The following is a 15,962-nucleotide window of genomic DNA, read 5'->3' as shown; positions in this document are numbered from 1 at the left end:
GTATCTGATTAAATTTTGTATGCTTTTATTTTTTTCATGTTTTCATCATATATGTCATACCAAGATTTCTAAATTAAAGGTGGTAACCTCATGATCAGGTCCAGGTATTCTCTGCCTTCATGGGTGAATGATCTTGCCATGACATTTTCAGGAGCACTGGGAAGTAGAGATTCTCTGTGCCCCATCTCTCTAAATAGCTGGCAATTTTTGTTTACAAAGATGAGGACACAAACACTCTTTCTAAGGTTTTTTTTTCTAATTAGAAAAATCATTTATTTCTGCTCCTTTCATATATCGTGTTCAGGAAATGATGTCTCGCACACAGGTCTAAAGTAACGTGCTGTCACACAGATGTAAAGGCAAAGCACCAGAGACAAAGCTGAGCAGGTCCAGGGTCTCGGCCAAGGGTCTCTCACTTCCTGATTTGACTTTCCTTTCCGAAAATCAGAAATGTCATCTCCAAAAAAGTGTTAGGGAGGTTTGTAATAAATAATCACTTTATTCAGTATTATAGTTGTAGAAACGGACTATTTTTTTTCTTGAAGAAAGGATGAGCTAAGGAGAAAATGCCACTCAACCTCGCTGGTACGTCAGGCTGGGTCATCAGGGAAATACTGTGAAGAGCTTTGCTCTTTGACACCAAGAAGACCATCGAGTCCAAGCTTTAATGTTCTTCCTGTGGTTTCACTAGATGCTTCTTATCTGCTGCTTTTCGACCCTTTCCACATTTCCTATCAGAGGACTGGTATAGCCTTTAAAATTTCATTAACAGGAGCAAATCCAGTCTCCACTGATTCCTTCTCAAAAGGCACTCTAACCCATCAGATAGCCTGGGAGCTTCATTCTCATGAATACTCTCGCCATGAAAAAACTCAGCAGGACACAGACGAATCCAATGAACAGAAGAAGGAATCTATTGAGTTTTGGAATATTTGGTGCATTGGATCGGTCCAGGATTATGAAACCTAAACCTCCCATTGTAAATAGGAAGCTGGACGCGAGTCCTTCCATAATGTATTGTCCATTGACTGTAGGCCAAGAAAGCTACTGGTCTGTGATGTCCATGTTCATCAGTCATAGAGCCAACACTTGGAGGTTCCACAATCAAGTCATAAATGATTCCTCCGGTGATGAGGAAGTAGGACACCACCACCAGCGCATACACCGTCATCGCCAACGGCATGTGCACCCAGGGCGGCTTCTTCAGCCTCAGGTTGGGGCACTCCAGCCCCAGAAACGGGACGCGGTACTGGGTCTCCAGGTTGGCGGCGCCGCAACTCGCGCCCGTGCCTCCCTGAAGCCACTCTTTCTAAGTTTTAAGGGAAGCTGAGGACCCACTCTTACCCTACTACCCAATTTCTCCTCCTAGTGAGAAGTACTCTTATGGATGAAGGACTAGCAACTGAATCAATTGCTGGAGATGGACAGACTTCTCCAGGAGAAACAAAGAGTTAAATGCTTTTGTTCCTTTAAAGGGAGATACTCTTGGGAATACCCCTCATTTGTGTTCTTGAATTTCCAAACTAGAAAGCTTTTTTTTTTTTTTTAAAGATTTATTTATTCATTTATACAAGCACTGGGTACAGTCAGAAGCGCAGGAGGGTGAGAGAATTCACCACAGCCAGGGCGGGGAGCAGAACAGGCAAACTGACGAAATACACTGCTGAGGGGAGCAGCGGGCGGCAGGAGAGGTCTGCGCGCCATGTGGGACCCTCGCTGGCAGCCGCGGATTAAACCGGCGCTGCAGAGGCTGCAGGCAGCTTCGCAGCCCAGGGCTCAACTGCTGTGCCACCAGGGGAGGCCCACCCTTAATTTTATTTATTCTTTTAAGATTTATTTTTGCTTATTTATGCATATAAGAGCTGGGGTGTAGGCCAGAGGGGGGGAACGGCTGAGAGGATTCACCAGAGACAGAGTGGGGAGCAGAACAGGCAGATCTAGAACAGGCAGATCTACTGAAATACACTGCTGAGGGGAGCAGTGAACGAGACAGGAGTGAGATGCTGTGCTATGTGGGTTAGCTCCCTGGCCCTTAGCATGTGAACTCATGCTACAGTGGCTGTCAATAGCTTGATAGTACTGAGAATTTAACCCCTGTGCCACCAGGTAGGCCATTTTAATTTTATTTTAATTATTATTTCTTTTAATAGAAATATTTGGCTTACAACTCTGGTTATTCTGCTTCAGGCTGATGTTTTTGGTAAATATCTTGGAGAAAGGACCACTTGCACTAAGTAATCTCTGCATCAGATCTAATATGACTAGTTCTGAGAACAGAACTTTTCAGTGAGCTATCAGGGTATATAATAGCAATAATTCTCTGGGGATAGAGCTTTTGGGTGAACCCATTCTGTCCCTACAGTGGATATATTGTGTTGACTTTCATGGATATTGTGGAACTTGGGAGAGGGGAGTGCCATTCAGACAAGGTAAAATGCTCAAAGCTCATTGTTCTTACCAATATCAAGGTTTTTTTCAATAAATATTTCTCGAACTTCTGAAAGTCTTTAGTTAATTTCCAGAATTCTGAAACATTGATTTTGGTTTTTTTTTTTTTTTTTTTTTTTTTAATGTCTGTGTTCTAGTTACTGTTGTGGAGGGGGAGATTTTTGGAGGTCATTCTCTGCCATTCCAGAAGTCCTTCCACTCTCATTATTTTAAGAAAGTCATGTGGGAAAAGGTTCTATTTCCTGGATAAAGGAGACATGGAATCAGAAGTTTGTCCTTAATTTAGAGGGCCTAAAGGAATTTTCACAGTTCACTTCTCTAAGATAGGAAACAAGATAGGGATTTAAAACTAAGAGGTGCATGGTTCTGAACTTTATTCTAATGAAGCCCTTGGGACTCTATTGAGATAGAGGTGACGTTCTGGGATTGGACACCCCTGGCTTACCAAATACAATTAGCAAGTTGGACACCTTTGCCCCACACCAACAATTTCTTCACTCTCGCAACATTTTGTTTTCCAAATGCCCTTCCATGTGAGTATGAATCCTGGCTCCTTTTCCCAGTAGTATATCCACTGATTTGTTTATTGATCTTTCCTCCATCATCCTCTCTTATTATTAACTATACTGTCCCTTTCTATGTCTTGGCTTCTCAGTTTGAGTTCTGATAGTACTTTCTAATAACAATAATGTGGGTTCTAATGTTATAGTGTAGAAAAAGAATCTGGATGTAGTAAGTGCATGGAGAGATACAACACAGGTGCAACTCTACAGCTGCAAAACAAGGACAGATAATGTCACCATTCCAAGTTAATTTATGTGATAAACGGTAACCTTTGTCTTTGCAGCATTGTAATGATAATTGCCAATTAGGGGATGATAGTTTATATGAAACCTAGAAAAAAGAATTCAGAAGCAAAGAGTTTGTATTTATTTAGCACTATCTAATGGGGAGACAAAGAGACTCTGAACTTAGAAAAGGTAAAAATCATAGCGACTATAATAAATTCTACAGAACCTCTGAGATCCTCTCCATGGCCTTTTCTAGACTGAATGAAATAACCTACAAAATCCCGTCTGCTCTGATTCTCTGCTTAACTGTCCTGTTTCTGTTTTAGATAACTGACTAGTGAGGAAGTGTCCTGCACAGTGGATCTGAATGTTTTTGTTATACAATTGTCCTCCTCTCCTCTCCCACCACACCCTCTAGCTTCCTAATTGTTCATCAGTGGCCTTTTCCTCTATAACTCAGTCTCCCATGGCTATGTTTGGTGTGACTTAGTCTCCTTGGAGAATGGTCTAAGATCTGAAGAATCCCTAGAAACCTCCACCTGAAGTAGCCTTCCAGTTTCTCTCTTTTCTCACCATTCCAACATTGGAGAAATCCAAGATCACAACCACATGCTTAAAGAAAAAAAAAAAAGACACTGTGAGAAAGCAGTGCATTTCTTTTTGGTGATCATGCAAATAAAAGTGATAGTAACCTTGCTTGTAAATAACCAGGTCAGTTCAAAATAACTGTTGCACTCATGTGTGGAATATAGAGAAAGAAAACAAAGTAACTGATAAAACTTAACCAAAAAAATTCTAGAAATATGACTGCAGAATTGAGGCTATTAGAGAGAAAGAGAGAGGGAACAAAGTGGGGAGGGAGCCCCAGGTAGATGATAAAAGGATATGGATGCTCTGGTGGGTGGGCGTGATGTGGTGATATACAACTGAGGAGGTGCAATGCTATTCCCTTGAGTCATATACAGTACTATAAACCAATGTTATCTTAAAATTTAAAAAAAAATTAAAATGTACAAAATAAATATACCAAAAAGCCGAAAATAGCTGTTGATGTGGACCATTCCAAGACTCCAGCATCCTTCCTCAGTATCTGAGTGGGACATAGGCAAACTTGCAAGGGGAGGCCTCTCATTTTACCTACATTGTTTTAGATCTCCTCATTTAAAAACACACAGTTTCCCCAACCCTTCCAAATGTAAGTCACACTCATTTATATTAGCGAGGATTTTTAGTGCCTCTGGGTTTCTTGCTGGCATCTCTCAAGACTGCTGCTCCTCACATTAGCTGTGCTGTGATATGCTTCCAAGCAAAAGGAGCATCTCCACAGAAACAGATGTTAACATCCCAGCACAGTGTGCCCTCTCCCTGTGATATTCTCTCTACATTTGCATTTGTGTTGTCAGTTGGGGAATTGCACAGAATGACAATTGATGTCAGTTATGATGGGAATGAGGAATGGGGAAAAGCACTAGACTCATTAATTAATGACTCCAGAAGGGGAAGTGGGCTCTCTTAGCTCCTATAAGCTGTTTGAACTCAAGTAGGGTTAATTGCCTCCTATGCCAGTCCCACAGTAGCTTTCATCTCAGGAGACGGCAGTGAATGAGTCTTAATTAGCCAACCTGACCTAATCTCATAGTCAGTTACATAGAGGACATCACCCAGTTTGTTCTCAGTTCTTCCGGAGTGAATTACATACACACACACACACACTCCACACATATAGTGAACACAGAAAATGGTTAGTCATCCTTTCATTGAAAGGTGTGGGAGGACGTATTTCTTTTGTCACTCTGGAACAGTTGAACTGAGCTTTGCTTAAGGCTCACCTGTTAGCAGTGTGGGTGCCTGCCTGTGTTGGGTTCTTTATGGAGAGATGGACTGTGAGATGGACAGGTTTCAGGGGAATGCTCTGGAGAGCAGTGCCTTTATGGGGGTAAGGGAAAGAGATGGGGACGTTGAGCTGTGATGAAACCATAACAAAGGCCTGAATTCATCTCCCAGACTCTGCAACTCAGACAGCCCTCCAGCTTGTCTTAATATGAGGCCAGGGACTGGGACCCAGGATAATGAGGCTGTCCCCAGGGAGAATGAGTAACCTGGCTGCCTTGGCTCCTCCCTCAAGCAAGGGCAGTTTTCAAAGAGAACCTCAGGAGGGAGTCTCAGCAGCAGCCTCCTGAAGCCTTGGCCCTGAAGGTGGGACTTGGGGTCACCATGATTCCATTACAAGGCTGTTGCCCCCTTTGCATGAATAGGACAAGAGGGAGTGGGGACGCTTACCTCACCACCTTACCAGCTGCCAGTTTTTTGCCCAAAGAAGAGTTTAGAAAATGGCTCTGTTCACATAATAAAACAAGAATGTAATGGTTACTCTTTTTATAGAAGTAAGGAATAATGTGGGTGTCCACAAGCCTCCAGCATCTGAGTTTTACATATGCATAGTTTTAATTTTTTGAGGAACCTCAATATTGCTTTCCATAGTGACTGCACCAATTTATACCTCTACTAATTTGCATCTTCAAAACTCTGCTTTGGGCAGAAAGCCAGTGGTTGGGTTCCCTTTCTCCCATGTCCTCCTTTTTAACATCTGTTAGCTCTTGTCTTTTTGATAACAGTGATAGACTTACTTAAAATCCATCTCAAATGACAAGTAGAGAATTATCACCTGAGAGGTTTCTAGGGCCACATGTAGCCTAGAGAATTAAAGTTAATTGAGCAACAAAGTGGTTCAAGTTCATGCTCAATTTCCTCCCCTACCAAGACCAGAGTGAGGTGTTTTATCGTGTTCCTGCTCATTCTGTCCTGGTGGAGTGAGGTGATTGCTCTCAGTGGGTCTTTAAATTTTGGAAAGGGAAGCAGAACATGCCAGAGCAGGAAGACATAGCACTGGGCCATGGGTGGAGTTCTTGGACACCTCAGTGACCACTGACCACAGAGACTCTGCCAAGTCCAGGCATCACTTTCACGCTCCTCCTTGTTCACTTCTGAGTCTGTTCAGCTCTGCCCTCTCTCTGCTCTGGTAAGTTGAGGTTTCTCCCTGAGCACCAGCACCCCACACCTACACTGTTGCTTGGCCACAGAGGCCCTTGGTGGACATTTATGGGTGAATGAGTGTTGGTCCCAGACCTTCCCCAATCACTCTGGAAAAGATGACAAGATCTTATCACTCTTTCCTGTTTTTATTGTTGGTGACCAACTAGATTTGCTGCTTAGATTGATGTGCTATCTGCATAGCTTTTCCTCCAAAATCCCCTCATAACATGCAAATAACTTACATGACACTCACAATTTCTGACCAGTCTCTCTGTGCATCCTAACTGTGGCGTTATCTAGCCTGGGAACATGGGCCTGCATGGGTAAGGATTTTCAGCGGCACTGAGAAATCCTGTTTTCGTCAGTAGGATGTGCTAAATATAGGCCTGTCCCAAATTCTGAAAACTGCTGAGAGCCAGAGTAGCCATGTCTTTTGGGGACTTTGTTTCCAGGTTGCAGTTTTTCACCCAGCCTGGGCTGTCTTTCCAGACTTTTCCCACTACTGTGGATTGAGTGGGAAAGTGTATCTGTTGGCCCAGCTATCTGCTTCTTTCCTTGAGAAACTAGTGATGTGAATGCAGAAAGCCTCAGGGAGGGCTAAGCTCTCTCCAATCATTGAGGGGCTGGAGAAAAGGATGTGTAACCCAACATTATACACACTATTTCTTGTCCAGGTTTTCTTGTGAAGGAGGAAAAAGACAATTATGTCTATACACACACACACACGTACACACACATTTAAATAAAGATATTATGGTCAGAAAACACTCAGAGACTCTTAGGAAAGAAACCAAATAAAAAGTCAAAGAGCAGGACAGACAGCTGGCAGCCTCGGCAACCCTGGGTCTCATTCCATCTCTTCTATTAACTTGTGGTGCTGACTTAAGCAAGTCAATTAACATTTCTAACCTCCTAAGTGGAAAAGAACAACACTGACCCAGCTCAGAGGGGCGCCAGAGATTAACCTACATCATGAGCGTGCCGTGTAAGGGCGAGGTGTTATTTTTATGAAAAGTTGGGTAACTGTTCATGAGCGCTGGTTGCACTGCCACCTTCCCACGCCTCCCTGGAGTCTGCTCAGTTGCAGGGGTAAGGCTGGTGGAATGTGTAGGATGGAAATGTCTTGGACCTCAATGTTGCTTGCGAATAGCTCTGATTTGGTGTGATGTGAACATACTTCAGCAGTGTGTGTTTCCTGATGAAAGGTTAAAGGCAGGACTGGCATTTGAGTGTGAAACCAAATGGAACTTTCTAGGTGGTAGGGGATGGAGGTGGGAGAAGGAACCAACATTTAGCAGGTGCCAAGTTCTGGGAATACTTCTTATCCAGTGACCAGGACTGGTATTTTTGTCTGTTAAAGTCAGTTGAAATGAGGAATCATGCAAAATGATATTCTCAGAACTTAGACATTTTATTTGATTTCAACTTATGACATGAACCTGTGCGTTTTTTTGCTGATCTCTTGGTTTAAGGCCAAGACCACTTCATTGAGGATGGTGACTGACCAACATTCCACATCAGGATTTTTGTATAAACTACATCTGTGATCCATTATCTAAGATTTCCAGTTTAGGAGGCTTGAGAGTGCAACAAGAGCTTAAAATTATGTGTGGGTAATCAAGGAATGAGACTTTCTAAAGTTTTATTATTTTCCTCCACTCTTTTACAGGTATCTCAAATACCTATAATCTGATAGTAATTTATTGTTAACAACTTGCTTTTATGGAGGTTTACCAAAGCATTCAAGTTATTTTTCTTTTTTTCTTATTAAACTTTTAAAAAATGAACATCGCTGTTCATTTTTGTACAGTATTTGATTTCTCCACTCAGGTGTGGTCCCCATAAATCTCCCAGCACCATATCACCTGGGAACCATCACCACAGTCCCTTGAGCTCTTCCCCATGTTGACCTCTCTCCTTCCCCTTCCCCTGCTGTATGCCTCAGAGCGAGTTGTTTTTCATGGAAACAATAGTATTTTTTCTTTCTGCACACTTTTTGCAAACTTCAAGGATTTAAGTAATATTTACTTAGGTCACATAATTACAATATAAAGTACAACTAGAAGACAGGTTTGATGATAGACACTTGATTTTGGAACATTTGTGACTCAGAGCAGAAGTATAGGAAGTACAGGGAAGGGTCTGGGGCGGAAAGCCAGCGGGCCTGGGTCAGGAAGAGAGATGGTTAAACTGGAAAGTTGGCTAAGTAGGAGTTGGGTAAGAGCACTGCTCCTTTGCTTACTGCAGCCCAGCTAATCCTTACAGTCACCTCGGGAGCTCGTGCCTATCATCTGCCTCTCACAGGTGCAGGGTTTGAAGTCTATAAGTTTCGATACTTCACTCAAAGTCACACACTATTGAGTGGCTGAATTCAGAATTTCACTTACTTATGGTTTTGCCTCTGTGAGGTCTCACTCAGGGCTGACTTTCTCCAGGAACTGGTTTCTTTCCCTGTTTATTGAGTAAAATTTACATGCAAGAAAAGCCATGTTGCTTTCTTTTTCTTAAAACTAATTAAATCTCATTTTCAGTATCTCCTAACCCAGGGTGGCAGGAAATGCCCTGGCAATCACGTTTTGGGCTCCCTAGCCTCGGATTATTAGAAGAATCTTGGGGTTTACATATTTAGTTAGAAATGTGAGCAGCAGCCTTGACCTGCAGCTGCAATGCTAGTTCCTTCTAAATCAGTGGGCCAGCAGCACCGTATCATCTGAGAATGTGTCAGAAATGCATAATTTCAGGCTCCATCCACAGTTTATGCTGGACCCAGCAATCTGTGCTTTGACATGGGAGATTCTACTGATACATTTTGATATCACACATTGCCATATGGTTTGAGATCCATTTGTCTATATGATTCATTCATCCCTTCATTAAATGCCTATTGAGTCTCTGCGATGTGTTGGGGTTGTTGATAAAATGATGAAGGCAGAGATGGTACCTGTGTTCCTGGAACTACATTCTAGTGATGTGCCTCCTCCCCTGTCATTGCCCTTATCAGATTCTGATGCTCCAGGCACGCTCAGATTTCTCTCTGACAGCAGGCCCAGTTCAGCAGCCCACCCCCAAAGGCCCTGCAGCTCCTCCCCCATGCCAAGCAGGGCACTGCTCCTCCCATTTGGAGGACATTCACACTTGAATGGCCTTTCCTTCTCTGAATTTTCCTAGTCTACCTACCTCATATAAGTGGATTTATACCAATGTAGCATTCTTCAAATCACAAACTTTTAAAAAAAATTTTGATGAAATCTAATTTATTGATTTTTTTTCTTTTGTCACCTGGACTTTTGACCTCATCTAAGAAATCATTGTTATATATACTTATAGTGTTATAAGGCTTTATATTTATACTTATGCTTATACTTATACTTTATATTTATACCTATAGTGTTATATATACTTATAGTGTTATAAGGCTTTCCCCCCTATTTTCTTTTTTTTTCCCCAAGATTTATTTATTTATGCATACAAGAGCTGGGATACAGGCCAGAGGTGTGTGTGTGGGTGTGAGGGGTGAGAGGATTCACCAGAGACAGGGTGGGGAACAGAACAGGCAGGTTGACTGAAATACACTGCTGAGGGGAGCAGCAGGGTGAGTCAGGAGAGGTCTGCTGCACCATGTGGGTTGCTCCCTGGCTGGCCAGGAATCAAACTCATGCTGCAGTTGCTGCAGATAGCTGCAAATAACTTCATAGGCTGTGTCTTAACCCTTGCACCACCAGGGAGGCCCTCCCCCCTATTTTCTTATAAGAGTTTGATTCCAAAGAACACCTGCACCCCTATGTTTATAGCAGCACTGTTTACAATAGCTAAGCTATGGAAACAACCCAAATACCCAAAAATAGATGACTGGATCAAGAAGATGTGGTACATATACACCATGGAATATTAATCAGCATTCAAAAAAGATAAACACATGCAATTTGCAGCAACATGGATGGCGCTGGAAGGGATCATGCTCAGCGAAATAAGCCAGAAAGAAAAAGAAAAATATTGGATGGTCTCACTCATAGCAGGAATCTAGAAAACTTAAATAAGGAACCAGGAAAAAGAATAACTATAAGAAAGAAAATATCAAAATCAACAAGCAACTATGAACCAGAGACACTCTATGGGGTGTTGGAGGGTGGGGAAAGGAGGGGTTGGGATCAAAATAAGGGGGTTGTAATTATATGGGGAATATAAAAATAAAATTTAAATTAAAAAAAGAAAACAGAAATATATAATAGAAAAAAAAGAAGAGTTTGAGTTCTTAAGTTTAGGTCTGTTTGTGGCCTAACATGTGATCTGTCCTGGAGAACACTCCCTTGTACTTGAAAAGAATGTATACTCAGCTTTTGTTAGAGAATGTGTCCTGTGACTGTTAGGTTTTACTGGGTTATGGTGTCATTTAAACCTTCTCTTTTCTTATTGATCTTCTGTCTGGTTGTTCTATCCATCATTGGAGTATTCAATTATTATTACAGAATTATCTTGCCTTACTTGTTCATATTATATCTTCTTGTTTTTTATCAATATATAATATCTTTTTGTCTCATAATATTTTTTTGATTTAAGGTGCACTTTGGCTGGCAAAAATATAGTCACCACAACTCTTCTTCTTGGTATTTGTACGGAGTATTTTTTTCCATCTTTTTTTTTTTGTGGGACCCTCGCCGGCGGCTGGGGATCGAACTGGCGCTGCAGAGGCTGTGGGCAGCCTTGTAACCCAGCGCTCAACCTCTGTACCACCAGGGGAGGCCCCCCTTTTCCATCTTTTTACTCTGCATGTCTGTGTGTTCTTTGTGTCGGAAGTGAGTTTCTTATGGAAAGCATATGGGGACAGTTTCTGTTTACCAATCCTGCCTTATATTAGGAAAGTTTAATCACTTTACACTTAATGTGATTACTGATAAAGAAAAATTTGCTTCTGTCATTTATCTTTTTACATTCTATGTGTCATGTTTTTTTGATCCTCAATTCCACCTTTACTTTCCTTTGTATATGAGTTGATTTTTGTGTGGTATATAATGTTGATTCCCTTCTTCTCTCCTATCTGTGCATTTTTTTTTTATCCTAGAGGTCAACTTGAGGATATAATTAACATCTTAAACTTATGACAACCTACTTTGAATAAGATGAATTTAGTTTTTATAGAATATAAAATCTATTCTATACATCTGTGTCCCTCCTCCATTTTAGTTATTGCCACAGATTACATCTTTATACATCGTATGCTCATAGACACAAATGCATAGTAGTTGGTTTTTTTTGATAGTCCATTTATTATTATTATTATTATTTTATTTTATATATTTTTACATTTTTTTTTTTAAAGAAAGAGATTGAGTGAGTTTTTGAACTTGGTTTTAGGCAGAATATTCCCAAAACTATCTTCTGGGTTTATTATTTTTTTTTTCTAATTTTCTAATTTTTTTTTCTAATTCTTGGTCTGCTTTTAACATTATTATTTTTTTCTGCTTTTGTTAGTTCCATTTAATAGTTTTTTTTAAATTTATTTATTTTTTAAATAATAAATTTTATTTTATTTTATTTATTTTATTTTTTTAAATAATAAATTTTATTTTTATATTCCCCATACAATTGCAAACCCCCCCCCATTCTGACCCCAATCCCTCCCCTCCCGCCCCCCACCCCCCAAAAAGTGTCTCTGGTTCATAGTTTTTTGCTGATTTTGATTTTCACTTTGGTCCAACCACTATGGAGAGCTGTGTGGAGATTTCTGGACCTACTAAACATAGAGCTTCCATATGATCCAGCAATTCCACTCCTAGGTATTTACCCAAAGTACACAGAAACATCAATTCCAAAGAACACCTGCACCCCTATGTTTATAGCAGCTCTATTTACAATAGCTAAGCTTTGGAAACAACCCAAATGCCCAAAAATAGATGACTGGATCAAGAAGATGTGGTACATATATGCCATGGAATATTACTCAGCCTTCAAAAAAGATAAACACATGCAATTTGCAGCAACATGGATGGCGCTGGAAGGGATCATGCTCAGCGAAATAAGCCAGAAAGAAAAAGAAAAATACTGGATGGTCTCACTCATAGCAGGAATCTAGAAAACCTAAATAAGGGACCAGGAAAATGAATAACTATTTTTACATCATTTTTCATTTTGCACAATGTATGCATTTTCATCTTGGTTATATTCCCCGTACAATTCCCACCCCCCCTTATTTTGACCCTAATCCCTCCTCCCCTCTCCATCCCCTGTAGTGTGTCTCTAGTTTATAGTTGCTTGTCGATTTTGAGTTTTACTTTATTATAATACGTCTCTTTCCTGGTCCCTTATTTAGGTTTTCTAAATTCCTGCTATGAGTAAGACCATCCAGTATTTTTCTTTTTAATTGGTTTTTCTTTTGGTTGCATTAGTTCTTTATATATTTTGATATTAACCACTTGTCAGTTGTATGTTTGGCAAATATCTTCTTTTCAGTTGGTTTCCTTTTCATTTTGATGATAGTTTCCTTTGCTGTGCAGAAATTTTATGGTTTGAAAAAGTCCCATTTTCTTGTTCTTTCTTTTGTTTCCCTTGCCATTGAAATTGAATCCCCTAAGACATCTCCAGAGCGGATGTCAAGGAACTCAGCTCCTTCTATGTATTTTATGGCTTCAGGTTATACATTCAAATCTTTAATTCAATTTGAATTAATTTTGTTTGTGATGTAAGAGAATAGCTTAGTTTCATTCTTTTCCATGTGGCTGTCCACTTTCCCTGATGCCACTGTGTATTGAACAAACTCCCCTTTCATCATTGTATGCTCTTGGTTCCTTTGTCCATGGATGTGTGGGTTATTTCTGGGCCCTCAATCCTTTTCCACTGATTTTTATTCCAATACCATGATGTTTTGATAGCTATCTCTTTATGGTTTGAAATCATAGAGCATGATACCTCAAAATCTTTTTGTTTTACTCAAGATCGTTTTGACTATTTGGAATCTCTTTTAATTCCAAATAATTTATGTGATTATTTTTGTTCTATTTTTGTGAAGAATGTCATTGAGATTTTGATAGGGATTGCACTGGACATGTATATTGCTTTAGATAATAGGACTATATGAATGATGCCAATTCTTCTAATCCATGAGCTCGGAATTTCAGGTATTATTAATATTAAAATGGACAACTTGGGCCATAACAACCACATTTGCATGCATTTCTCAACAATTAAAGGAAAGTCATTGTCTGAATTTCTTCCTGTTTATTCTGTTTTAACAATAATTGACTATTTATGCCAGATGTAATTTAGGTCTTGAAAAATTATTGTGAATAAAATCCTTTATAATACTTGCATTCTAACGAGGGAGGGATGTTAATAAAATGATCACTGAAATAAATATAAAGCTTCCAGTGGAAATAAAATTTGGTACTTCTGGAATGGTCTAGGGCATGACATAGGGATCTGGCACAGTCTGCAGCTGAGGGTAAGGCTTCCTGGGATCAGATGTGGGAACAGAGACTGAAGGATGAATGGGAGGGTTTCCTGGAGACTTAGTAGGGCTGTGAGATTCTGAACGGAGGGAAAAGCGTGCACACAGGTCCTGCGGTGAGAGGGAGCATATAAATTTGAGGAATTAATAGGAAGACAATAGAAATGGAAGAGTTGTGTATCCAGAAGCAAGCAGGATGTGCACCACAGAGAGAATTTAGTCTTTCCCGGTAGATAGGGCTTGAAAATATGTTGTTGTATATTATTATTACCAAATTCTAGTCTATCTATGCAACTAATTAAAAATGCCTTGCAACATATACATGTGAGTGACGTGAGTTATATTCCAGTCTCTAACTTTCTTACACAGGTTTCAGGCAACAGTGTTCAGCCAGAGGTGCCTGGGGCTGTGTCTTGGGTGGCCTTTCTGGCCCTGATCTTTCTCTGAGCCGCTGACTGTTGTCTCTAAGGGCACCTACTCAACTGCTCCACAGCTAGTCAGCATCTGGGAATCACAAGTCCCAAACTGAAATCTGGCCTCTCTCACCAAATCTGTTCCTTCTCTGGTATTCTTTTCAGTAAATGGAAAGCCAATCCTACCAGTAGTTCAGGTAGAAGCCCAGACTCATTTTTGAACCCTCTATTTCTCTCATACCCCACATCAAACCATCCCTAAATGTTGACAGCTGAACCTTCAAATCTATCTAGATGCATATGGTTTCTTTCTGCTGCCATTACTTTTACCCTTGTCCCCGCTGCTACCATCTGTTCTGGATTATGGCAGTCATCTTCTTACTGGTTTCCCTGCTTTTAATCTCATCCAGATAGTCTCCTCTTCTTGCGCAAATAGTCTAGCAGGAGATATTTTAAAAACACAGGTCACACCACTCCTCCTTTGCCAGCTCACTCGCCGCAAGTCCGGATAAGTCAAAGCCCCTACATTTAGTCTCATGCTACCTGTGACACCATTTCCTGTAACTCCCCCTCCTTTATCCTTGTAAGTCACCTTGCTGTTCCATTGTCCCTCCAACATGTCTAATCTTGTGGTGCCCCAGGGCTTTTGCACATTCTCTTTCCTCTACCTGGATGTTTTTTCCCCATGTCTGCATGGTCCACTCATTTTCAAAACCTCTCTTTCTCTAGGTCACTTTTTAAATATCACTGTAGAAAAACATTCTCTCCTGATTTTTCCATTTCAAATAGAAACGTGTGCCTTGCGTTGTTCTCCACAGAGCTCACCATTTGAAAGGCTGTATATTGACTTAATTATCAGTTTCCTTCTGCTATAATGAAAACTCCACAAAGGTGGATTTATCTGTTTTGTTCAATGGTGTAATCTCCAGTGTCTTGAAAAGTGCCTGACGTGTAGGACAAGCTCAATAAATAAATGAATAAATCCATTACCCTCTGTTCACCTTCCTCAAGATGTTTCTGCTGATATTTCTGCTTTCCTTATTGCTGATGGCCTGTAAAGGATTTGCAGCCTCATGTTTATGATGAACTTGGTTTCTATGTTTTTATTTTTTTTTTCTTACGTGCTGTATGTATTTCTTGAAATATATGATATTTCCTATCATTTATCCTTTTTTCTCATACCCCCCTACCACTGTTCTCTTTTCCTACTCTTACATATGTTAAGAGGTGACATTCTTTTTTATCCTTAGGAAATATCTCGTTTCCTGGCAACAACACAAGGAAGATCATTCTAATAGAAAACAACCCAAAGTTCCCAAATATTCTGGTCCTTGAAAACAAGAATTGAAATGTTTCTTTTTCAAAATATACCTGTAGATGTAGTACAAAGGCCAAATTGGCTGTCCATGAGAGATTGTCACTGTTTTTGGCAGAAATTCCCACTCACATCACTGGCTTCTTTGTGTGCTGTGTCTCCTGTATGGGATATCAAGTCCTCAAGTTACACCCTTTAGGATGGCTACTCTCAGAAGAGCAGAAAAAAACAAATGTTGGTGAGGACGTGGAGAAATTGGTAGCCTTATGCACTGTTGGTAGGAGTGTAAAACAACCACACTGGAATACAGGATCTTGACAAAGTGTCTGTAGACCCATGTTCCTAGCAGCATTACTCAATGCGGTTGCTGAAAGGTGGAAAAAACCCAAGAGTCCATCAGCGGATGGATGGAAAAACAAAATCCAGCATACAATGAAATAATTTTTCAGCCTTTTTAAAAAGAAGGAAATTCTGACACATGCTACAACATGATGAACCTTGAGACCATGATGCTGTGTGAA

At 40.4% G+C, this 15,962-nt stretch overlaps 1 pseudogene across 1 annotated transcript; it reads right to left on the bottom strand.

Annotated features, from left to right (window-relative positions):
- Positions 1-813: 813 nt before the first annotated feature.
- Positions 814-14,745, bottom strand: LOC311184214 (oligosaccharyltransferase complex subunit OSTC-like; annotated as a pseudogene). Its single transcript has 2 exons — positions 14,620-14,745; positions 814-1,309 (listed from the first exon to the last, which is right to left on the bottom strand). The product of its transcript is annotated as an oligosaccharyltransferase complex subunit OSTC-like (transcript).
- Positions 14,746-15,962: the final 1,217 nt, after the last annotated feature.

This window comes from Talpa europaea (genome assembly GCF_964194135.1).
Source record: "Talpa europaea genome assembly, chromosome: 14".
NCBI classification, from domain to species: Eukaryota; Metazoa; Chordata; class Mammalia; order Eulipotyphla; family Talpidae; genus Talpa; species Talpa europaea.
This window is presented reverse-complemented; position numbering and strand designations above follow the sequence as displayed.